This window comes from Protopterus annectens, chromosome 11.part0 (genome assembly GCF_019279795.1).
Source record: "Protopterus annectens isolate FY-2018-M chromosome 11.part0, PAN1.0, whole genome shotgun sequence".
Classification (NCBI taxonomy): domain Eukaryota; kingdom Metazoa; phylum Chordata; order Ceratodontiformes; family Protopteridae; genus Protopterus; species Protopterus annectens.
In genome coordinates this window covers 1,235,892,571-1,235,918,741 of record NC_056745.1, presented here as the reverse complement: position 1 = coordinate 1,235,918,741, position 26,171 = coordinate 1,235,892,571, and positions in this window count along the sequence as shown.

Sequence of the window (26,171 nt, the reverse complement as noted above, 5' to 3'; positions counted from 1 at the left end):
ACTAAACAGGAGAGGACTCAGAACTGAACCCTGTGGTACTCCACTTGTCACTGGTCTGAAGTCAGATTTGGAGTCTACTTTCACAGTCTGGGTACTGTCAGTGAGCCAGTTAGCAACCCATCTTGTGATATAGGGATTTATACCTAGTTTATTGATTTTATCTATAATTCCAGAATGGGGCATGGTGTCGAAAGCCTTGGTGAGATCTATATAGGCTGTGTGAACCACCTTACCCTCGTCTATGGCTTCGGTGACTGCTTCAAAGAAGTCTATCAGGTTTAGGAGACATGATCTGCCTTTTACAAACCTGAACTGGGTGGGGTCCAGGGTTTGGAGATTACCAATGTCTTTGTTTAGAAGTTTCCTGATGATAGTTCCTGGGGTCTGTGGTGGCTCCCCATTTGTGGAGTGGAATATCCATTGTTGTGCGCCATTCAGTGGGCACAAAGTCTGAGGTTAGGCAATGACTGAACATGGTACTTAGGTTGGGTGCCAGTTTGTTCTGTAGGTCATGTAGAACGCAGCCTGGGATGTTGTCAGGTCTCATGGATGCTGTGTTCCTGGCTTTGGAGAATGTGGTTTTTACCCATGCAGCCGTGATTACTGGCACTTTGCATTCTTCCGGTATACAGATGGGCCCTTTAGGGGTGAGAGAGGGCTAAAGTTAGCACTGAACCTGTCTGCCAGGATGTTGGCAATATCAGTTAGTTCTGTATATTTAGTACCATTGTGCTGTAACTCAGAGCAGGTCTGAGTGTTGCCATTGAGATTCTTGACATAGCTATAGAATGCTTTGTGGTTGTCTTTACAGCTTTGGAGAATTTTATGAGGGATCTCAGCTTCCTTATAAAGTGCATATGTATAAGATTCAACAGTCATACCTCTATTGTCCGTCTGCATATGGTGTCGTGATTTTGCCACTTCTTCTTAAGAAGCATGAAGTTGGCTTTGGAGAATTTTTTTTGGTTGTTTTTCTTAATGGGGGTGGGGGCAGCATGTGGATGTCTGGTGTGATTAGCTTGTGGGTCATCTGACCACTGATGTTGAACACCGATCACTCATGCTGTATATTGACATCCTAGGATATTGCTGCCCCTGGTCAAGGCATTGGAATTTATTAATTCCAAAAACGTTTGAGCAAAAGAGTACATGGAGTAGTTTTCCCAGTTAATGTTGGGGGGTTGAACTTTGCCATTATTAGGGTGTTGGTGTGTACCTAATATTTTCAAGCAATATCAAAAAAAAAAAAGAGGACACACACACACACTGACACTGTAGGGATGCCAGAGACTGACACCTCTCTCTGACTATCACATACAGTAAAATGGATGATGCACACATCACATTACCTATAACTTACCATGTATAGGCAGTGTACTGTGTGCATCCAACACAGGCGGCCCTCAAGCACCATCCTCACAACTGCCACAAGCACAAGGTAAGTCAATCTTTTTAACAATAAATGAATGGAACACTATGTTCTGCTAACATATCTATGGTAATGCTGCATGCATGCATGCAAGGGAATGGGGTGGCCTACTGGGATAGCAGCACACAACTGACAGTTATGTGGGACACCAGGAACTGTCTGGCCAAAACTGTCCTCCATACACTATGCAGTAGTACCCAAGCTGACAAATCCCACTGCAGTATATGTGTGGGCACAACTAACTGGGGGGTCATAGGTCACAGGCATGGATGTCAGGGTGGGGGTCCCATAACCACCCCACACACCCACACAGCAAGTCAGATGTAGAAACCACAGAGAAATGTCTGGTAAAGGTGCACAAATGGCTGCAATGTTGAAGTAACACCCTACAGACTCACACAGTGATAACACAGCAGGACCCGCAGTTGCAGTAAGGCTATGAAGGGTAAGAAGTCTGAAACTCAAATGTATGCCAGTACAATCTGACCTGGGCTCTTTACTGATATGCCTCTAGTCCCCAAGAGAGGGCACAAAAGTATGGTAAATGGAACCAAAATGTAAAGCAAATATCAGCACAGTCTGTGCAAATGTGTACAGTTGACAGGTGTACCCCCCATATACCCACACAAATGCAGTAACATGTATGTTTGCAGGGAAATAGCAGCATAGCACACATTGGCAGGGCTGCACCAGTACACATGAAAACATGTTGCCTGTCCACAATATGCAGGGGTCAATGAGCTATGTGTATGTGCAATTAATACTGTCTGGATCTGGCCAGCATGTTCTCCTGGCAGTCATCTCGTACTGACCTAGGTACAATGCTGCCTTTGGCAGGGCCATGTGCAGATAACTGCAGTGCCAACTGTTATGCATGTCACTGACACCCACTGCTCTGCCACTGACATACCTGGAAATCGCAGTGCTATGTGGAATATACTACACATAATAGTGACATCTTGAAGGATGTGTAGCAGAGGTGACAAGACTTTTATGAATATAAGTGCTTTGTGGTACTGTTACCATTGGTCATTCTCAATAATCATTTTTCTTATGTTTGCTTTTACATATAATGGACATTCCTGCACAGCTAAATGCACTCTGTACCCCCACCCATAACTCCCAACCTCTGACAGCAAGATGTCTGGACAAGGGCAGAAACAAAAGTGGAACAAAGGCACAATGATAGGCATGTGTTGTAAATATCATCCTTACATACTAAGAAAGTTGGTACGGTGAGGTGTTTACAGTAGTGAGAATAGTCTGAAGGTTATGTATTCTGAAACAGTAATGTCTGTATTATTTTGTAACATCACACTTCAATTATATGTAACTAACTTGCTATAAAAACACAAGTTTACATTGAAAGGGTGAAACCTCTAGCCAAAAACCTGGACAACTTGCCAAAAATGTACAGGTCAGAGGTATGCATGCACAAGGATATGATATCTCAGGTTAGAAAGATACCACACAAGCAGAAGATCCCCAGCCAGTATATCACCAGGTTGCTGGACTGTTTATACAGCCATGTGTCAGTACTACACTGACTGTAGCCACACCTCACAAATGGCCTTGTTGGGCAAGAATTTACATAGCTGCCCTCATAACCATCGGGCAGCGCAGTGGTGCAGCGGTTAATGTTGTCGCCTCACAGCAAGAGGTTCTCTGGTTTGATTCTCGGCTGGGGTGCCTTCTGTGTGGAGTTTGCATGTTCTCCCTGTGTTCGTGTGGGTTTCCTCTGGGTACTCCGGTTTCCTCCCACATTCCAAAGACATGCATCTGGAGCATTTCTCCCCAGGCCTCTGCTGAAAACAGGCTCTGTGGAACCTAGTCGGACTTTCCCAGTCAACAAATGTTAAATAAAATAAATAAATAATATTGGTCTATGCAACATACAACTAGTATTCCTCTGGTAAAGCACTGTGATGATCTGAGGATGGCTGGCACTAGGTAATGACACAATACATTGCAGTTTCAGATTACAGATATGTCAGAAAATGTCTGCTAAACAAAGCAAGTACCCTGAGGAAAGTCCTATGTACTCCTGAGAAGTATGGCTGTAGCACAAAAACGCTGGACTGGAGTACACCTATCTCTGGAATGGAGTCCCAGTCTAACTGTAGAAGGTCACACTGGGCATGGTCCTATACTTTGAGAATCATAGAACATGTTGAAACCCACATCGGAATATATGACTGTATTGTGTATATATGTCCGTGCATACAAACAGCTTTGTACAGGATTACCCTCAGCAAGCTGTAGGTGGCCCATATGTGATATATCTGCATCTGTTGTATGAGACACACACACACATATATATGGGCAACAGATAACATATCTCAAGCATACACACACATAGATGTAGGGAACTGAGACACAGACAGTGATACAGAGAGAGACACAGGGGGACACAGACAGAGTGAGTCACACATACGGATACCCTGAATGGCATACAGTAATGTCATGCTGTGGACAGTAGCATACCAGTTATAAACAGTTGCAAGTGCCAGTCTAAAAGGTGAGCCCCATTGTGTAACAGTACTGAAGTTGAGTTTATAATATCACATCACCTGCCTCTGTGTGTGTGTGTGTGTGTGTGTGTGTGTGTGTGTGTGTGTGTGTGTGTGTGTGTGTGTGTGTGTGTGTGTGTGTGTGTGTGCGTGTGTGTGTGTGTGTGCGTGTGTGTGTGTGTGTGTGTGTGTGTGTGTGTGTGTGTGTGTGTGTGTGTGTGTGTCCATAGGTCCAAGTAATAGGAGACTCTTCCCACTCAGTACACTTCACATTGCCCTACTTCACAAGATCTGCTACTTTCATTCACCTTAGAAGTACCATTGGATACCGATCACCCCGATAAGCTCTGAAGCACATGTGATAACTGCATTACACTGTAGTACAAATAACTAGATAGTTAGGGGTTCTAATCTCAATACTGGCAAGTGTGTGTATGCGTGTGTGTGTAAGACAGTTGTGTATGTGAGAGTGAGGGAGTGTGTGTTTGTTTGTAGGAGAAACCGATTTAGGTCATTCCCACCCACAAAACTTTCCAGTGCCACACTTTATCAGTTCTGCTGATGTCATTCCCCTTATCTGAACCTTTGGCCAATTGTCAGACAAATAAGCACTGCAGTGTGTGTCATAACTGCGTAGCACTATAGTACAAATCACTAGTTGGATAGCAGTTCTAATCTCAGATTGGACAAATGCGTGTGTGTGTATGTATGTTTGCAAGAAGAATCATTCTGATAAGCCTCCCACCCACTGTCCTACTTTATCACTCCTGCTGATGTCATTCCCCTTATCAGCACATTTGGCCAGTTGTCAGCCCAATAAGCTCTGTAGCATGTGTGATAACTGCATAATACTATAATACAAATCACTAGCTAGACAGGGTTCTAATCTCAGATCTGGTGAATGTGTGTGTGTGTGTGTGTGTGTGTGTGTGTGTGTGTGTGTGTGTGTGTGTGTGTGTGTGTGTGTGTGTGTGTGTGTGTGTGTGTATGTGTGCATGTATATGTTTGTAAGAAGTATTTTGATAAGTCTTTCACCCACTACCCTACTTTATCACTCCTGCTGATGCCATTCCCCTTATCAGCACCTTTGGCCAGATCTCACCCCAGTAAGCTCTGTAGCATAACTGTTTAATGCTATTATACAAATAGCTAGATAGGCAGGGGTTCTACTCTTAGATCTGGCAAATGTGTGTGTGGGTGTGTATGTTTGTAAGAAAAAGTATTTTGATACGTTTCCCACTCACTGGCCTACTTTATCAGTCATGCCAATGTCACTCCCCTCCAGCACCTTCACCCAGTCATCAGACCTGTAAGCTCTGTAGTGCATGCGATAAATGTGTAACACTATACTGCAAATAACTAGATAGGTGGAAGTTCTACTGTCAGATCTGGTAAATGTATGTGTGGGTGTATAAGCATGTATGTTTGTAGGAAAAAGCATTTTGATAAGTTACCCATCCACTGGCCTACTTTATCAGTCATGCCAATGTCTCTCCTCTTATAGGTTCATGGGTATGTACTAGGCTAATGGCCCAGGTGCCATTAGAAGATTAGCCCACAACAGTGCCCTGCCATTGTGCAACCCGACATTAGTTCCCAGTGCCTCAATCAAGTAGAGCCACTGGAGTGATCCCTGGGCTGAACATTCTATTACATATCCACTCATCAAGATCTCTCTGGAACAGGGTCATCTAGGTGCTTTGCTTGACATGTATGGGAAGTCTATTCCAGGGCATGTGCAGTCTCTGGGTGAGGAACCTATCCCTCCAGCATGTGTTGATTGTGGTAATGAGGTTGAGGTCCCTGAAGTGTGTGGTGCAGAGAGATTGGGATGTCTTTAGATGCAGCATTTATAAAAGTCCTGGGTCAGACATAGCTTTGCAAGTCAAGCAGAGATTGCCTCTAAGTAGGTGATATGAGACAGAGAATCACTGGAGTCTTTTGAGTCTGTCTGTGTAGGACATGTATTTAATGCCTATGATCCTCATTGTGATGTACTTCTGTGGCCTCTCCAGCTGTTGCAGGTGTCTAGTGAGGTACATGCCAAATGGGCCATTATATCTGATGATTGGTCTAATGAGGAAAGAATACACAGAGACGATGACCTCTTTCTTCCTAGATGCAAAACCCTTAGTAATGAGATGTGCCACATAGAAGGATTTCCTGACCACAGTGGCAATGTGGTGGTTAAAGGAGAGGTTTCCATCAACTTGTGTCCCAAGATCTCTCATAACACCTCGATTGTTCAGTGGGCTTTCACCAATGTGGTACTTAGTGGGAACTGAGATGTTTACCAAAGGGGCTGATGATGCATTTTGTGGTGTTAAATTTCAGGCCATGGTTTCCACACCAGTCAGTAGTCTCAGTGAGGACTTTCTGTAGGATGTCTGCATCACTTGTGGAGTTAATGATGGCTTCCAGCTTGCAGTTGTCTGTGAACTTGGTCAGCCAGAGTTCCTTTGTGTTGCCTGGACCCCTGAGAAGTAGATGCTGAACAGGAGAGTACCCAGGAGTGATCCCTGTGGGACTCCATGGGTGACTGGCTGGCAGTCTGACTTGGAGCTTGCTACTTTCACACTGTGTCTTCTATCTGTGAGCCAATTCGCAACCTCACATAGTGATATAGGGGTTGATGCCTAGTTTGGTGGGTTCATCCATAATTCCTGACTGAGGAATGGTATCAAAAGCCTTGGCCAGATTAATGTAGGCTGTATGCAGTTCCTTACTATCATACACAGTCCTGGTGACTGACTCAAAGTAGTCAACCAGGCTGAGCAGGCATGGTCTGCCTTTCACAAAGCCTAACTGTGTGGGGTCCAGAGTTAGGAGATTACCTATATGTTTGTTGATCATGTCCCTGATGATATGCTCCATAGGTGTACATATCAGACTCATCAGGCTAATGGGCTGATAATTCCCAGGGTCTGTAGTTGCTACAACTTTATGGAGCAGTGAACCATTTGGAAAGGACAAAGCCTGAGGTGAGGCTTTGACTGAACAGGGCACACAGATGAGGTGCCAGGTATCTTTCTAGTTCATGTAGAACACAGCCAGGGATAATTTGGGGTCGCATTGAAGCTGTATTCTTGCCTGTGGACAATGCAGGTGTAACCTGGGTGGCAGTAATCCTGTGTACCTGGCATTCTTCTGGCATTCTGATTGTTCCCCTAGAAGGAGAGAGAGGGGTAAAGCTGACACTGAATGTGTTGGCAAGAGTGTTGGCAATATCTGGTGGCATAGTATAGGAGGTAGCATTGTGCAATAACTCAGAACACTTCTGGGTATTTCCGTGGAGGTTCTTGATATAACTATAAAAGGATTTGTGACTGTTGTCAGTGTCTGTTGCAATTCTGCCATCATAGCTGGCGTTAAATTATTTCATGAGTGATCTCAAGTTGTTGTTGAGGCTAATAAGAGAGTTTTACCACTCTTGGGACTCCACCTTTTTCTGCAACAGTTTCTTCCTCCTTTTGTACAGGTTATTAATGACAGGGGGCCACCAGATTGGCCTCCAGTGTTTGGAGGAGAGTGCTTTTGTTGGGTATGACCAGTTCCATGCATTGATGTACATTTGTATGGTGCATTTCTGTATGATTTGGCAGTCATGCAGGTATTTTCCATTGGCATGGGTGCTGTGAAGTTAGCCACATCTGTTTTCAGGAGTCCAAAGTCAGCTTTGGAAAAGTTTTTCAAGGTGGTTACCTTTGAGGGGGTGTGGGTGAGATGTGGATTTCCATGGTGATTACTTTGTAGTTGGATCTGACCAGGTAGGGATTAACTACTGTTGTCAAGCAATGGTCCCATATGTTAGTAATCAACACAGGTCAAGGATGTTAATTCCTCTATTGGGTGTCAGAATGAGCTGGTCCAGGGCATTGGAACTAATGAATTCCAGGAAGCGATAGGCCAGTGTATTGGTGCTTGAGTATCTTTCCCAGTTGATGGAAGGGTACTTCAACTCTCCTAGTATTAGAGTGTTGGGTTGGACCTTGATAGATTCCAGGGTGTTGAGGAATGTGGATTGAGAGTCTAGGGACATGGATGGGGACCGATAGCAAGCTATGACCTGGATTGTACTATTACCCAAAGTCAGTTGTACCCGACGTATCTCAGATGAATTATGCGAGGGATACTATTCTGGAGGTGTGCATATCCTTTATTAATATAGAGACACCACTGCCTTAGGAGTTGTGGTCCATGTTTTGGGGCTGACAGGTGTGGAATGAGTTATAGCCTGGTAATGCAGGGGTGCTGTCTGCTGCTGTAAACCAGGTCTCCATTACAGCAGAAATGTTAATACTCTCCATTTTGAGGAGTGCTTTGAGCCTCTGCATTGTGAGATGTAGATGTCTAGTGTTGAGCAGCATGACCCTCAGATTACATATATGTATAGCTGTTACAGTGATAATTTGATTTGGAACACCACCTAAAAAGGCACTATAGGAGTGGCAAGACACTTAGCCAGTACCTGGAAACCTAGGGGTGACAGATGCAGGCCATCTCTGGCAAGCCATCGCAGTCTGTCAATCATGTCATCTGAAGCAGACAGATACTGGATCCCATGAGAATGACACCAGACACTTAAGCCAATTGTTGAAGTTAATCATCTGTTGTTTGTATGGTGGTATCATTATGGGTGACAGTAGTATACTGCTCAGGGCTACTGTCATACCTGCCTGGCCCACATAATCTGAGAGCTCCACCATGTCTCTTTTCATGTAGTCCAGGGAGGTGCATCTCAGGTGATTCACACACACATGTACAATGACAGAGTGACACATGCAGTTGTTGTGGAGTGACCTGACTGACTGTGTTATGTGTTGGATTCTGGCACCTAATAGACAGCTGACTGTTACCTCCTCCATGTTCAACCTAGTGAATGGGACATCTGTGTGCCTCACTATTGAGTCACCTATGATTACTGTATTAGGCAAGGTGGTTAGTCTTAGGGGCTTAGGTTGAGAAGCACACTGTATAGGTGAGATATGTGTCCTGTGGTTTGTGCTGTGTTGTGGTGGTCAAGTGGGTGTCTTTCTTGGTGGTTTCTGCTGTTTGGGTAAATGTCTATGAAGTGCCTCTGTGAAGGTGGGTGTGTGTTTTTTGTTTTTATATCAGAGCTGTGATAGTGGGTGTTCTGGAGGTGTATGTGTTCCATGTGGTGTGGTGCAGGTGTTGACCCTTCTCCTCTTGACTAACTAGTCCAGTCTTCGCTAGAGAGTGCATATCTTCCAATTCAGTGATATAGGGGTATCTCTTACAAGTCTGAGTGTTGGGAGTTTAGAGGAGAGGGTTGTCTGTGTACATAACCCAGTTGCAACAGCGCCTCAGAATGCCCAAGTGCACCAGGTTAATGGGCAAAAGCACAGATAATTGAACTTTAATCATGCCATGAGAAGTGATCATAACTACTAAGTACTGGAGCTAATTCCATGAGGAACGACTACTGCTAATGATTTTCAGGTTTGCTAGAATAATTGATGCAAAAACCTGCTGAAGTGCAAGCCATTAGGCTATTTGAAGTGCAGGAGAGAAAGAACTATCAAGATCTAAGGGAAAAACTGAAGGCAGACTTTCTGGCACCTGTAATAGTTTACCTCAGCTGTGCAGTTATCAGCACCTTTAGCCAGTTGTCAGCCAATTAAGCTCTGTAGCACATGCAATAACTGTGTAATACTATAGTACAAATAACTAGATAGGCAGGGATTCTAATGTCAATACTGGCAAGTGTGTGTGTGTGTGTGTGTGTGTGTGTGTGTGTGTGTGTGTGTGTGTGTGTGTGTGTGTGTGTGTGTGTGTGTGTGTCTTTGGGTGAATATATCCTGCTTGGCTGATACCATTTTGATGTGTGTACCATCCATGCCTGTTTACCACCTCCCGATGGCATTACTGTATATATCGTGGTAATGGCATCTGCCTCACATGCAGCATGTTAAACCATTGTACATGACATACCAGTCCTCTGTACAGATGTCTATGGAATATCCAGATGTTTGCAACCTATATGTGGTCTGTGTCCTTAACAATGCCCATGTATTTGATAGTGTTACCAAATCGGCCACAGTGAGTGTAGTGATACACATGCCAGCATCAGGTATCATACCTGACTGAAACATCATGCTGATACAATGTCTGCTACACTATCACTTGTATAGGTTTGTAGGAGCAATACATGACTCCACATCCTATTCCTGGTGGGTTATCTCACCATCCATAAAGACATTCAGAACATTACGTGTTGTAAGAGGTAGTGTGTTATGTCCCATGCATATAATCTATATGGGGCATGTCATGTGTATGTAGTAGTACAGTACATCTAAGTGGAAATGTAGGTTTACTAATCTGTCTATTGCCATCTGTGTTGGTGTTACTGTGTGCACATCCCCTCTGTTAGTATCATACCTGACTCAAACATCATGCTGATACAACGTCTGCTTCACTATCACTTGTCCAGGCTTGTAGGAGCAATACATGACTCCACATCCTATTCCTGGTGGGTTATCTCACCATCCATGAAGACATTCAGAACATTACGTGTTGTAAGAGGTAGTGTGTTATGTCCCATGCATATAATCTATATGGGGCATGTCATGTGTATGTAGTAGTACAGTACATCAAAGTGGAAATGTAGATTTACTAATCTGTCTATTGCCACCTGTGTCAGTGTTACTGTGTGCACATTCCCTCTGTTAGTCCTTACTGTGTGTAGGCAAAGGATATACCATTTTCTCTCCCTGTTCCAGCTGGTGAACTCAGAGATACATACCACAAACCTGTCATGCACAGTATCATGCATGCCCTCATCAACTGCATCAGGGTTGAGTGTATGGGAAAGAAATGGCAGGGCCAACAGGTATTGACAGGTTAATCTGTTGTAGTAAATGTAATGTCTATGCTTGTGAGGGACCTGCAGACAGTAATGCAGTAACCTGTTCTGTATGCATGAGCCTGTGGTACTACACAACATTGTGCTAACTTGTCTGAAGGCTACCTGTCTGTGACAAGGGGTATATATGCAAGGTAACACTGTCTGACAACAGTGTCCCTCACACACTGTTGCATGCATGCACATCTGGTATGTGCACATATAAAGCTGTACTTCGCCTATGACACAGTCAGTGTATTCCCACTCTGCCATACTCCCTCTTGGTAATGACTGCAGGCCACATCCTGCAGACACACAGACATCTGGAAAACAAATAGAATACAGCAGGTCAGACTGCATTCAGTCAGTGGTACTAACAGCAATAATGCATCCTGGATAATAAGGTACATACACCTGTATGTGTACCCATAACAAATGCAAGCAGACAGCATCTTACATAGTATTACATAGCTACACTGTACTATATTCAGTTTGTGCATCAGACCCATATTAGCATGTCCCTGCATCAATGTTATGGATGACAGGGATGTGGCACATGTATCATCATATGCACAGGGTGCGGTGTGGGTTTGCTGAGGCCTAGGCTGGGCCATATGGTTGACATCATGTGTGTGTGTTTGAAGGGGTATCCAATGGATGGGCTCTGCAGAGGTGCTGTGTGTGTCTGGAGGTGACCTGCCTGTGATACAGATGTGTGTGTGCATGTATGCACACAGTCACGCCATGTAGCTGTCCTACCCAGGGATATGTTGGACAGCTGTGGACCGTACATGGCAGGGTGTCCAGTTCACTGTCTCTGGCCACAGACATGGGAACTGGTTCTGCCAGTGGTATCATCATCAGGCCCAAGGCCAAATGCAGTACTGCTTCCTGATGGTGACTTCTGTCTGCTAGATCTGTGCCCCTGACAGGACCATACATGACCACATGCCCATGGCCTGCTCTGGTGTGATGTGAACAGCAACCCCACTTCAGTAGTGCTGGTGTCACTGCCACTACAGAAGTGTGAAGGTGCATGGCCCCATTAGAGTCTCAACTGTTGTTGGTTCTGACCTGCATCCATGTGGCTGATGCCCATATCCCACCACATGCTCTAGCACAGACATGCCATGGTCGAGGATTGCCAAGTTCTCACTCCACTGTCTATTCATGACCTCAGTATTTTGACATGTGCCCTCATCAAGGTCATGTATCTTGTCACACAAATCAGGAAGAGTTGCATCCACCACCCTGAGTATTTGTCTGGTGTGGCACTCACTAAGTGCCTGTGCATCCATGACACCCCAAAACATGCACCTGGTGACTCCTACTGTGGCACTTGCGATAGCAGCTTGACAAGCAACATTCCTCCTGCAAGCACCCCTGTCCATCAGCCTGTGTGGGACCTTGCCTGCACTCTGTCTATGGCCAGTGTCTACAATCACACCTGCCATAGTCACCATATTAGCCTGTTCAATGCCACCACCTGCCAACTGTCAATCTGTGGTCACTGGTGACAGGACATGTGTGGGCATTGTCATTGTGTGTAGGGATGGTGTGGACAAGAGTGGGATGCCAACCAGTGGCACAGATTCAGCCCCTGACAACCCCACCTATACCTCACTATTCTTATCATCATTGTCAGAGTCTGCAGAGACAGTGACATCAGTTTCCAAGCGGGAGGGACCCCGGACCCCAGCGCCACCTATGAGGGGAAGACAACATATGTACATTAATACCTGCACTTTGAGGTTGGCTGGTATATATATACACACACACACACACACACACACACACACACACACACACACACACACACACACACACACACACACACACTTATAGTTGAGGTGGCACAAATCTGTTACACAGACTACACATTACCCTAATGGTCACATGCATAACACACGGCCCTCAACATCATGCATTGCAGCCAGTTTTACTACATGTAACTAACAATATAGAGCCCTGGGATAGATGAGTAGTGTTTGTAGGTGATGGCCCTTCCCCAGCACAGACTGCACCCATGTACACATCATTGCTGTTCACCTGTATAGCACAGTGGCAAGTACTACAAAATATACCTCACAACTGTACAGATCTTCGCAGAATGTGTAGATGTCTGGCTCATATATTTGCTCTGTTTCTCATAACCTCTGTGTTTCTCTGAAACATAACTGGGATGATATGAGGAGTGATATCACTGATTAATGACATACATTTGAGTGTCAGGCCTCCAAACCAGCAGTAAATGTATGGTCAAACAAGTCTTGTTACACCACCAACCTTCTAAGCTTACAGTGGATATGATAAGTGTACACAACCTTATTAACATACCATGTTCTTGTAATATATAAGATGGGACCACAATAATGAATTCAAATATGTTACCCACTGTTTTCAAATATGTTACCCACTTTTCATGTGACATATGATCTGTGCAATCCAATCGACAAACAAACAAGTGTGTTACATGTAAAATATAAAGACTGAAATATGTACAATATGGTGGTTGCATGCATGTGCAGACCCTTAAAATGATACTTTGTTGAAGCACCTTGGAAGTGCCTTACAGCATTCACTCTTCTTGGGAAGATGTCTGTCAGCATGGTACATCTTTACTTGAAATCATTCGGCCACTCTTCCTTGCAAAGGTCACCCAACTCTGTCAGATTGCAAGGGCAGCTCATGTGCACAGCCCTCATTAGGTCACACTGGGGTTTTGTTATCGGGTTTAGGTCTAGGCTCTGGCTGGGCCAATCTATAACCATGAGTGTGTTCAGGTGGAGCCATTCTTAGGTAGCTTTGGATGTATGCGTCAGGTCTTTGTCATGTTGAAGGCTGACACCCCTCCCCATCCTCAGCATTCTTGCAGACACCTGATGGATTTGGGACAGACATGGGTGTTATTTGAAACTGTTCAGAATTTCCACCACCATGACTACAGGCCCAGTTCTGGCTTTGGAGCAGCATCCCCACAGCAGGCCACTGCCACCAGAGTGATTCACCATGGGGATGTTGGTCTTCAGGTTAAGAAAGGTGTTGCTTGTGCACCATACATACCTTTTGGTATTGTGTCTGTGAGGTTGATCCATAGTTTCATTACACCATAACACATTTCCACACATGCCTTTGGGAGACTTGATGTGCTATATTGCAAATTGTATTCACCCCTGGATGTTTTTGGTGTGGGGAAATGCTTCCATCTTCCGACCCTACCCCCATAGGCCAGACGTATGTAGAATACAGGAGAGTGCTCTTACATGTAGTTCACAACACCTGTACTTGCAAGAGATTCCTGCAACTCCCTCTGTGTTGCTGTATGTCTCTTGGCAGCTTCCCTGACCAGGTTTTGACATGTCTTGTCATCATTTTTGAAGGGACATCAGGTTCTTTTCAACAACATTGTTGTCCCACATTCAATCCAGCTTTTGACTGCTGTCTCCACTATGTTCCATGGTGTATGCAATGCTGTGGTAATGTTGATCTACCCTACTCCTGACTGATACCTTTCAAATATGAGATCCCTTTGCTGCTTTGTAAGCTGTCTGCAAGCCATGGCTGTTGCTGTTGGAGGCATCTGAGCAAATGTCATGAATATCCTACTTGGACAGCAGACTGGATTTGGTGTTACAGAGTGCTTACTTGATGGCAGGTGTGTTTACCCAAGCAGACTGAATGCTGTCAGTAAATCACAAGCTGCTGCAATAAAATATTTGAAGGGTGTGCACACATATGCATCCAGCTTACTGTAAGGTTTGTATACTCCATATTTGGTGCCCAACAGATTGATTGGTTTTACAAATGAATTGCTCATGTTATAGGTCACATTGCAGGTTGGAAAAGGTGTGGGCTGACATATTGTGGTCTCAATTTTTATATATCACAAACACCTGGCATCTTAACAGGGGTGTGTACACTGTTTATATCCACTGTATAAGAGTAGTGTTTCACACATGTCCCTACCTTAGGCCGTTTGTCCCCACATTTTGTTGGTCTCTGTCCAGAAGTCTTGCACTGACAGGTTGTGTGGTATGCTACAGAAATGTTACATTCTCTTCAGATAAGCCCCTGTGGTGGCCACTGTGATGCAATGCAGTTAACCCCTACCACAAGTGAACATGCACATAAAGCAATATGGCTATGAGTGACGGTTGTATGCATGGTAAATTGGATGGCCTTCACATGCCTGGGATAGTGGCAAACCACAACAGAACAATTCCATACTCATGAGCTTCAGGCTGCCATCCCACATGCAGACCGTAGGGACCTAGGTAGTTGAGGGAGAGAAGTATTGTCAGCAGACTCACATGTGGCATTGGTACAGGATGGATGCAGCATGTCTGCACATTTACAGTGCAACCCCCAATACTACACAATTTGCTGTCCTTCACCATAGACGTGCACGTCTGTGCATTAAAGAATCCCATCCACAACTGCAATCTCACCTGACACATGCATTTAGATACTCTACAAATACAAGTATGTCTGCTACACTAGTCTAGTAATCTCTACTGGGGCCTTACCTGCACGCTCCTCCTCCATTGTCTGGGTACCACCCACCTCCAGCATGTGGGGGGGTATGTACCCTGATGTTGTACTGGGATGGATGCTGAAGGTTGCCAAGGAGCTCCTCGGTGGGTGTCAGTGGGGGCTGCATGGCTGGGCCCCCACCTGTGGCTATGTGTTCCCTGGCCATGCAGCAGTCCTTTGCCGGGCATGGTGTATGAGGTCATTTGCATGATGCCAGACCTGCTCCTATGTATGTGTGTGCAGGCTGACATCATTTACCCTGTGGACAAGGTCATTTCACAAGCTGGTCCTCTCCAGCAGATGTTGCTGGGTCCGGCCAAACATTATTGCATGATTCTGTAGTATGGCTTCTATGATTATATTTGTCTCAGCCGCTGAGAAAGTTGACTTTTGCTGATGCAACATTGCACCTGGAAGACATAAAAAGGGAAACACATCACAGGACCTCATACATTTTGCAACAGTATGTACAGACCCTGCATATCTACATTGAATACCAGTAGCCACCACTCATAGCCCACACCATATCCCTGTAATCTATCAGCACTGTATCAGCTTGCATTGCACTCTTGGTCCTGATGTGTCATATTCCCCCCAATGAGTGCTAGTTAATTGCATAATCCTCTATTCCTCTTTCATGTCTGTGTAGAGGGATGACATTGGCCATCTTCATGTGGATGGGGTGTGGATGGTGCTGAGGCTTGGTGTAACTACAGTGTGTAATGGAGCTGGAAGAACATGCCTGAGTTCATGTAGGATACAGACAGGGATGTTATCAGGTCTCATGGATACATATGTTTGTTGCCTTTTGCTAGACAATATGTACCTACTCACTGGTGATGAGGGGAGGGGTGTGGGTGCTCTGCATATCCACCTATAGTGATGCTGAGCCAGAGGGTGATATTTGCCCTAAACCTATCTGCAGCAGGTTGGCTATAGCTATGTTGTGTGTTTCTGTGGTCTGATTGACGACCATTACAGGGTGGGTTGGCTTGTTGCCTCTGAGATTGCAGACATATGTGATGATGGCCTTGTGATTGGCCTTAGCGGATGTGTCCAATTTGTACTCATAGTTAGCCTTACAGTATTCTACCTTTGACCTTATATGCTTGATCAGTCAAAAGCTGACTTGATAGCAAGTTGGTGCCTGCTTCTAATTTGCCCTGTACAGCCAATATAGGGACCAAGTCTGTGGTCTGTGTATTGCTGCTGTCCAGCAAAGGGGATTACTGTACTTTGGTGGAGGCAGGTTTCACAAGTAAGGTATTGCTGCATCCATACAGCTATGCTGGTGTTCATATAGCCATTTGCAGTAGTCATGGACACACAGTCATAACACAGCTGGACACCTTGCAAATTTCAAACAGATAATCATACTTATTGTAGTACCCATGGCTGTATCAGGGCAATGCAACAGCCAGTAGCTGTAGAAATTTCAGTCTGTTGGATTCACAGTAACAAAGATTACACATATGTACAACATGGACAGCTTATTTACCTGACATTTTGCATTCCATGTCAGTTGTTATGAGGCAACCAGATACACCTACTCATACTGACGTGCACAGGTGATACCTGATATACATTTCTGTTCTATATCAGTATGGCACACTGTATTCACACTCTTGCTGCCCAGTCATCCCTCTCAACCCGTTAGAGCAAGACATCTGTAGGATGTCACACATGCATGGGGGGCAATGTGACAAAATTAGTGACTGTCTTAATATTTCTGTAACACACTTGAGTCATTCGATAGCACAGTAGCCTTTGCATTGACAGACATATCCTGGAGGATGTCCAACACTCATATGGCAGGAAGAGAGGAGAAAAGCTAGGAGTGTGGTAGTGAGGGTAAGGATTTTTAATGTTGGCAGTATAACTGGTATAGGGACAGAGCTAGCTGATATGAAGGCCACAGGAAGGTTGATATATTGTGTGTGCAATAGACCAGATGGTAGGGGAGTATGACTAGGTGTATCAGAGGCAGGTCATAATTGTGTTATCAGGGAGTGGATAGGAGGGGAAAGGGGTTAAGGGTTATCCTGAAGGTACAGTATGCCAAGACCATTTTTGGAGGATGACATGAGTGCCTGATAGAGTGACGTTTATGAATCTGGAAATTGATGGTGTAATGATGAATGTTGTTAGTGCATATACTACACAAGCTGGTTGTGTGATGGATGAGAAAGAGAAATGTGAAGTCAGTTGGATGACATGGTGATGACTGTACCCAAGGGTGAGAGAGTGGTGACTGCAGCAGATGTCAATGGTCATGTTGATGAAGGGAACAGAGGGCATGAGGAAGGGATGGGAATGTATGGTGTTAAGCAAAGGAATGCAGACAGTGAGATGGTAGTGGATTTTGCAAAAAAGGATGGAGATGGCTGTGGTGAATACATACTATAACAAAAAGAAGGAGCATAAGGTGACATACAAGTGTGGAGGGAGATGGACACAGGTGGAATATATCCAATGTAGGAGGGCCTGTTTGAAGGAGCTTGGCGACTGTAAAATGGTGACAGGGGAAAGTGTAGTTAGGCAACAGAGACTGTTGGTCTGTAAGATGATGTTGATGATCAAGAAGAGGAGGAGTGTGAGGGCAGCACCAAAGATCAAACGGTGGGAACTGGAAAAGGATGATGGTGAAGTGGAGATCAGGGAAGAGTTAAGATAGGCACTGGGTGGCAGTGACGATTTACCAAATATCTGGATAAGTACAGCAGAGCTAGTAAGGGAGATGGCTAGAAAGGTGCTTGGTGTGACATGTGGATGGAGAAAGGAGTACAATGACACCTGGTGGTGGACTGAGGAAGTACAGGACAGTATGCAGAGAAAGAGATTAGGGATGAAGGAGTGAGATTGTCAGAGAGATGAGGAAAGTAGACAGGCGTATAAGGAGATGAGGTGCATGGCAAAGAGAGAGATGGCAAAGGCTAAGGATGAGGCATATGAAGATTTGTATGACAGGCTGGACACTAAGGAGGGATTAAAGGACGTGTACCAATTGGCTAGACAGAGGGACTGAGCTAGGAAAGATGTACAGCAGATGAGGATGATAAAGAATAATGAGGGAAACGTACTCACAAATGAGGAGAGTGTGCTGAGTAGATGGAGAGAGTACTTTGAGAGGCTGATGAATGAAGAGAATGAGAGAGAGATGGTTGGATGATGTAGGCATGGTGAATCAGGAAGTGCAATGGCTCACCAAGGAGGAAGTAAGGATAGCTATGAAGAGGATGAATACTGGAAAGCCTGTTGATCCACATGGCATACCTGTGGTAGCATGGAGTTGTGTAGGGGAAAGGGCAGTGGTGGTTTTAACCAGTTTGTTTAATGATATATTGGAAAGTGAGAGGTTGCATTGGGAGTGGAGAGAAAGTGTTTGTGTACTGTTTTAAGAATAAGTTTGATGTGCAGAGCTGTAGTAACTACAGAGGGATAACATTAATCGGTCACAGCATGAAGTCATGGGAAAGAGTAGTGGAAGCTAGGTTAAGCAGGGAGGTGATGAGTAGTGGTCAGAAGTATGTTTTCATGCCAGGAAAGAGCACTACAGATGTGATGTTTGCTCTGAGAATGTTGATGGAGAAGTACAGAGAAGGTCAGAAGTCACTTTGTGTCTTTCTGGATGTAGAGAAAGCATATGGCAGGGTGCCTAGAGAGGAGTTGTGTTATTGTATGAGGAGGTCATGAGTGGCAGAGATATTTGTAAGAATGGTACAGGATATGTACAAGGGTGGTGTGACTGGTGAGGTCTGCAGTGCGAGTGACAGCTGCATTAAAGGTGGAGGTGGGATGACATCAGGGATCAGCTGTGATACCCTTTCTTATTTGCAATGGTGATGGACAAGTTGACAGACAAGATCATACAGGAGTCCCCGTTGACTATGATGTTTGCAGATGACATTGTGATCTGTACTGAGAGTTGGGTACAGATTTAGGAGATCCTGTAGAGGTGGTGATATGCTCTAGAGAGGAGAGGAACGAAGGTCAGCAGGACTAAGAATATCATGGTCTATATTGCAAGACCGAAAGAGCAGAACCGCGAACGTCTAAAGAGCAAAAAAAAATGGAACCTCGAAGTGCTGTTTGTCAGATTGCAGTACAGTGAAGATTGGAATATTTGCCCTTTTCTCACTGTAGTGCGATCTTGTAGTTGCAATATATATTTAGCGGGGGGTTTGGGGGGCATAGCCCCCCACAATAGCAAGTTCAAGGTTCCATTTCTTTCGCTCTTTAAGCATTCGCGGTTTTGATTTTTCAGGCTTTTAATATAGTCCAGAATATCTGTGTGTGAATGAGAGGAAGGGTAGCAGAATGTTGAGGATGCAAGGAGTAGAGATGGCAAAGGTGGATGATTTTAAATGATTGGGATCAACATTTCAGAGTAATGATAACTGTGGAAGACAGGTGAAGAATAGAGTACAGGCAAGATGGAGAGGGTGGAGAAGAGTGTCAGTACTGATTTGTGACAAACGAGTACCAGTAAAAGTGAAAGGGAAGGTCTAGAAGAGGGTAATGAGACCAGCTATGTTATATGGGTTGGAGGCAGTGTCATTGACAAAAAGGCAGGAGTCAGAACTAGACATGGCAGAGTTACAGATGTTAGGATTTGCACTGGTTGTGACAAGGGTGGACAGGATTAGCAATGTGTATATGACAGGGTCAGCCCATGTTGGATGTTTTTGAGACAAAGCCAGAGAGGCAAGATTACATCGATTTGGGCATGTGCTGCAGAGGGATGCTGAGTATACTGGGAAAAAGATGGTAAGGCTGAAGCTGCCAGGTTAGAGGAAAAGAAGAAGGCCTCAGATAAGGTTTCTGGATGTGGTGAGAGAGGACATGCAGGTGGTTGGTGTGACAGAGCAGGATGCAGAGGACAGGCAGAAATGGAAACATATGATCCACTGTGGTGACACCTAATGGGAACAGCCAGAAGAAAAAGAAGATGTTGTAATGTTAGTCTTCACAGATTTGCCAATGATTTTCCAGATATAACATAACTGTATGAGTAAATGACTACAAATATGAGGCACACATATGGTCAGTGTGCATAACACTGGACAATTTAATGGTATGAGCTCAGTATATTACATGTAGTTTAATACACATGTGTGCAACAGTACTTTACTATGCAAATACCATGTATAGGTCACACATTTCTGAGACAACCAAGTATATAATAGTTGTATTCACAAGTAAGATATGGATATGTACGACATCTCAGTAGCTGGCCTAGCATTGTCACAGTCAGTATTGTTCAACATACAGTGCAGTAGTAGTAGTAGTCATATCTGAGCCATCCTTACTGGGGGTGACTCAGGGGCCTGACCTATGATCTATGTAACTGCAGACAGACCCAGAAGCTATGGCCATAAGTTCTGATCAGCAATATATTAGCACAGCAGGACTTGTTGAGACATATATGTTACATACCCCGCTACTGCAGTCCATTACATGCTTTCTTGTTTGACATACCTATTTGTTTTATTCAAGTTTAGATGGTTATGTTCTGCTTGGTTTTTCTATTTCTTTTCACTGTTTCTCTCTCTCTCTCTCTCGCTCTATCTCTCAAGGATGTAGGGTGTACATCTGTTTTGCATAGGCAGCAGCATGTCTTTTGTAGGTAATGCTCATGAGAAGCTGATGGCCTGTGCACCATTTGGTGTTCCCCAATTGCTAATTGCATGCACGACATCTGTGTTATTATTCATATAGCCAATGGCATGGCAACACACTACTATCACTGAGTATGTCATGTGAGCATTGGCCCTTTTACTTGCCAATGAAGATAACACCATGGAGGTGTGTGAACAACAACATCACAGAGGGTATTTGGAAATACCTCTTGCAATCAAAACTATAGAGACACGCCAAGAAAATGGGGGAGAATGTTCCAGACATTGGGACAGAATGCAAGTATTGCTGTTATACATTTGGATAAATTCTAGTCTAACAGTTTTTGTGTGAACATGGAATTTCTGTGTGATTTTAACTCTGACAGTGTTATGTGTTTGACATAACTCTCACCTGTAGGGCTATCCACAGAATGGCCAGAATTTGGACCCCTATGTTTGGTGTGTTCCTCAGACATTTTCTGTCTTTGGAAAATCAGTAGCATACTCTGGAGATTGCAGTCAGTAACTGCTAACATCCATTTGTGTTTCTGACCTCATATCCCTCAGAAAAGATATGTTACAACTAACCCTGTTACAACAGCAACATTCTCAGTTTATAACAGCAATATTTCAAATATAACCCTGTTTTGGGGTTTCTGTCCCAGAATTATGTCAGGCTTTGTCCAGATGTCATACAGTAAGAGGTTGATAGGTATGTTATATGATTATTTAGTGCCTACATTCCTGATATCATCCCAGTGATGTATCAGACTGCCAGACATGTTATGTGGAAGAGGCCTTATATACGAGGGGAAAGCCTGAACATTCTGTGGGACTCTGTACCTCTGTAGAGGTCTGTGTATTTCTGGCAATTGCTGATAGACTGTCAGGATTGTATAGCAGTGTATTGTGTCAATGTTATTTGGCCTGTGTAGGGAGGGGGTGGATGTGTGTGTTATGGCTACTTTTCTATCTGCTTGTGCATGCTGCTTCTATTTCTGGTGGTCTATCGGCTGTATATGTTTGTAGGAGCAGACTGAGACATGTCCCATACCATGGTCAGGCATCATAGTACACTGTGAATTGGACCGGTATATGTGGGGGTAGTGTGGGAGTGGGAAACATATCGAGATGTTTTTGTTCACACAGTCCTTATACTATACTGTTCCTTTGGCTTACCAGTGTGTCACTGTGACTGTGGTTGAATTGGTTGTGGGTATGCACTTTCACAGTGGTGTCTATATTTCAGTGCTATGACATCCCTGCCGTGCCTGATATATTTGCCAATACATGTTTAATCCCCCCTGGTAGATTTGGGTTAGTCTGACTGTAATTTGGACAGCGTTTGGTGACATTCTTAGCAGCTGAGTGTAGTTTCCCTAATGTGATGTTATGTCCAGATATCTGTAGGATGTACTCTTGCCTGGCCCCCATAAGTGTCATGTATTTATGTCACATCAGTGGGCTGATGTGAAGATTTCAGTCACTAACTACTGGGAAGTAACTGAGTGCAGGACTTGTGCTATTTCAGTCAATATATGTTAAGACAGACATGAAGGTGTTACTGCAGCAACTGTGTCAGCTTATCTGCTCCAGTATTTCAGATATGTCCCTATTTCCATGGCTTTCTCCCCACACTTTGTCAGGCCTGGCCCAGATTTGTTGCATTAAGGGGTTCTGAGCCTACCTCTGGGCTGTTTGGATTGGTGCAGTATGTACAGGTTTATTGTTTATAATTCTGGTCTGTTCCACAGATGCAGAATTTTCATATCCCTGGTAAATCACTGTGATGATCTGAGGATTTCTGACAGTAAATGATGACATACATTTCAGTTTTAGAACTCACATCCTTCAGAACATGTATGCTGAAACAAACCCTGTCACTCTGGCAACATTCTACATTTATATGAGTGATATTTAAAATATGTCCTTAGTTTTATCCCATTGTCCCCCCATTTGTACAGCCTTGGGCCAGATTTCTTGCAGTAAGAGGTTGGTAGGTATTGTTCTGAGGTATGACTCCACTACATGTTATGATCATATATGTATATATATATATATATATATATATATATATATATATATATATATATATATATATTCTATATATGTATAGTTTCTTCATATATATATATATATATATATATATATATATATATATATATATATATATATATATTTTATATGTATATTACTATTTATATTATGTACATATTTGTCCATATATATGCATCTCCATACATATACATACATACAAATGTTTCAAGCACAGGCATTAGCTTGCCAATATGCCAAAACACTTCTTCCCCTAATAAATGTTCAGGCTGTTCTTAAAAATATCTAAACTAGTACTTGCTTTAATGTAATTTGATAGTCTGTTCCAAGTATCAGCTACTCTGTCAGAGAACCAATTAGTATACTTCTCATTTCCATAGACTCTTCTACATAGGTTATCTGATGATTCTCTGGTACTTCTTTTATAACCCCAAACATTCCCAGAGGTAGTTGTCCCCAAATGCCCTATATACCTGAATAAGATCTCCTCTTAAATATCTATAAGAGACACTGTACAAGTTCGTATATTTTAGTCTTTCATAATAACTTAGATTTTCACATCCATGGATGCCCTTAGTATATTTCGGCTGTACTCTTTCCAGTTTATTCATGCTTGTTTTCCTAAAGGGTTTCCATATTGTTATTCCATACTCAAGTTTGGGTATAATGTAACTAACAAACAATTACTTCATTTTGTTTGATTTCCTAGACTTTTAAATCTTTTTATACAACCTATAGTTCTATAACTATCATTAGCCAATTGGTTGATATGATTAGAAAAACTCATAGCTGAATCTACTCATATACATAGGTCCTTAAATGAGTCTACAGTTTCAATCACTGTGTGCTGCATTAAATATTCACCTTTCAGTTTATTCATCCCATATCTCATATGCTTAGTTTTTGATGTATTTATCAACATATTTTTCTCCTGTGCCCAAATGGTCAATTTAGTCAAATTATTTTGCAGACATGCCTTACCTGTAACACTTGTAATCAGTTTACCCAATTTCAGGTCGTCAGCATATAGACTGTACAACACCTCAGATGAAAAAGTAAGGTCTGAAAGATACAATCTAAACAAGTAAGGGCCTAGAACAGAGCCCTGTGGGACACCTTGACTGTAACCAAGGATTTCACCTGTCCAGTTGGTGTGTGATACTTGCCATGTCCTATTTGTAAGCCATGCAGCTATCCATCTAATCCACAGTACATTAATACCTAGTTGTACTAATTTATTGATCAGTGTTTTGTGTGTGACCCTGCCAAATGCTGAAGTTAAATCTATATAAATCACATCACAGCACAATTTTATTCATAGCTGTTATTATGTTGGTATAGAACATCATGTTACAGGTGGTAATAGATCTATTTTCAACATATGCATGCTGATATATGGTTTCAAGTCCCAACCTATCCAGTTCTGACAATAACTTATCCAGTATTACCTTCTCCATTATTTTTCCACAACATGAAAGTAGACTTAAGGGTCTATATGATTCTGGGTTTGCCCTACTCCACTTATCCTTAAAGGCAGGTTTAATAAGTGCATGTCTCCAATCTTGAGGAATCTCTCCAAATTTATATGCTCTAGTGAATAATAGATGTAATAGTAGTATAAGTTATTGCTTAAGTGTTCTCAGGTCATTGTTACTTATTCTGTCTCCTCCCTGTGCTTTGTTTGGATCCAGTTTGCACAATTCATAGACATGGCTATGGGTACCCCCTGTGCCAACAGCTATGCTAATCTGGTTATGGCACAGTGGGAGGAGGACTACGTACATAGCAGTAATATGTTTGGTCATCATGTAAAATATTATGTCAGGTTTGTGGATGACATTTTTTTCCTGTGGGAGGGTGATGTGGAGCAACTTTTAGAGTTTGTTGGGTATCTTGAAAGTACCTCAGATTTCCTTAAGTTTTCTGTTAATTATTCACTTGTTTCTATTGATTTCTTGGATGTCACCATTTTTAAGAATTCTGATGGTACTTTAGGGACACAACTGTATAGGAAACCATACTGGAGGAATGGGCTTTTGCATTGTACCAGCATGCCTCCCCCACATATTTTCTCTAACATACTTAATGGTCAATGCTTAAGGGCCTCTAGGCTATGTACCAATGACCTTGTGTTTGAGCAAACTGTACATAGCTTGAGTGATGGCTTCTGAGAGAGGTTACTCACAGACACATTTAACTAATCCTAGGAATACTACTCTGCAACAACAACAAGGCAGAGGGACTCCATATTTTTCCTCTGATAGAAGGATTGTGAACAGTGACCAAAGGTCCGGAGAAGCCCTACACTCTAGGGTTTTTCTTAGATATTCTAGTGAGGTACAGCATTACTGTAATATTATAAGGAAGAATTGGCCTGTTCTTTTAGCTGATCAAAAGGTGAGACAAATAGTGGGTGAGTACCCCTCCTTCACTTATAGAAATAATATGTCTATTAAAAGACTTTTATGCTATGGACTAAGACCCCCACCTTCTATACCCACAGGGAAGGCTGGTATGCTTTCTTGCCATAGTTGTAAAGCATGCTCTTTCATAGTCAATGAACTCTTGTTTTATACATCCCATTACAAGACGTACCTTCACACCCAGATTTGTGGTGACATGCAGGAACAGCATTTTGGTATATTTGGCCACCTGCTGCTCCTGTGATAGTTTTTATGTGGGTAAAACTACACAACAGCTTAGAGAAAGGATACTTGAGCACCTAGGCAACATACATAACCATGTAACATCCAATGCTCTAGCTAATCATGCTTTAATGTTTTCAGGACACAGTACTTTTAAATTTAGGATTTTGCAACTTTTGCAAACCTGAGTGGGAATTCCCAGATATGCTCAGAATTAGTCCAAAATGACAAAAAATACACCGAACCCACAGACATTGCCAACATCCTAGCTGGCAGGTTCAGTGCAAACTTCTCCCCCCCCTCCCCACCAAAAGGATGAATATCTATCCCAGCAGAGTGCTGCTCCCCTGACATTTCAGATGCTCAGGTAAGAGCCGCCCTCTCCAAAGCAAAAAACACAGCATCAATGGGACCAGACGGTGTCCCTGGCTGCGTCCTACATGAACTCCAAGAAGAGCTAAACCCAAACATAAATTTACTGTTCAATCTCAGCCTTACTACAAGATATGTACCCAAAGA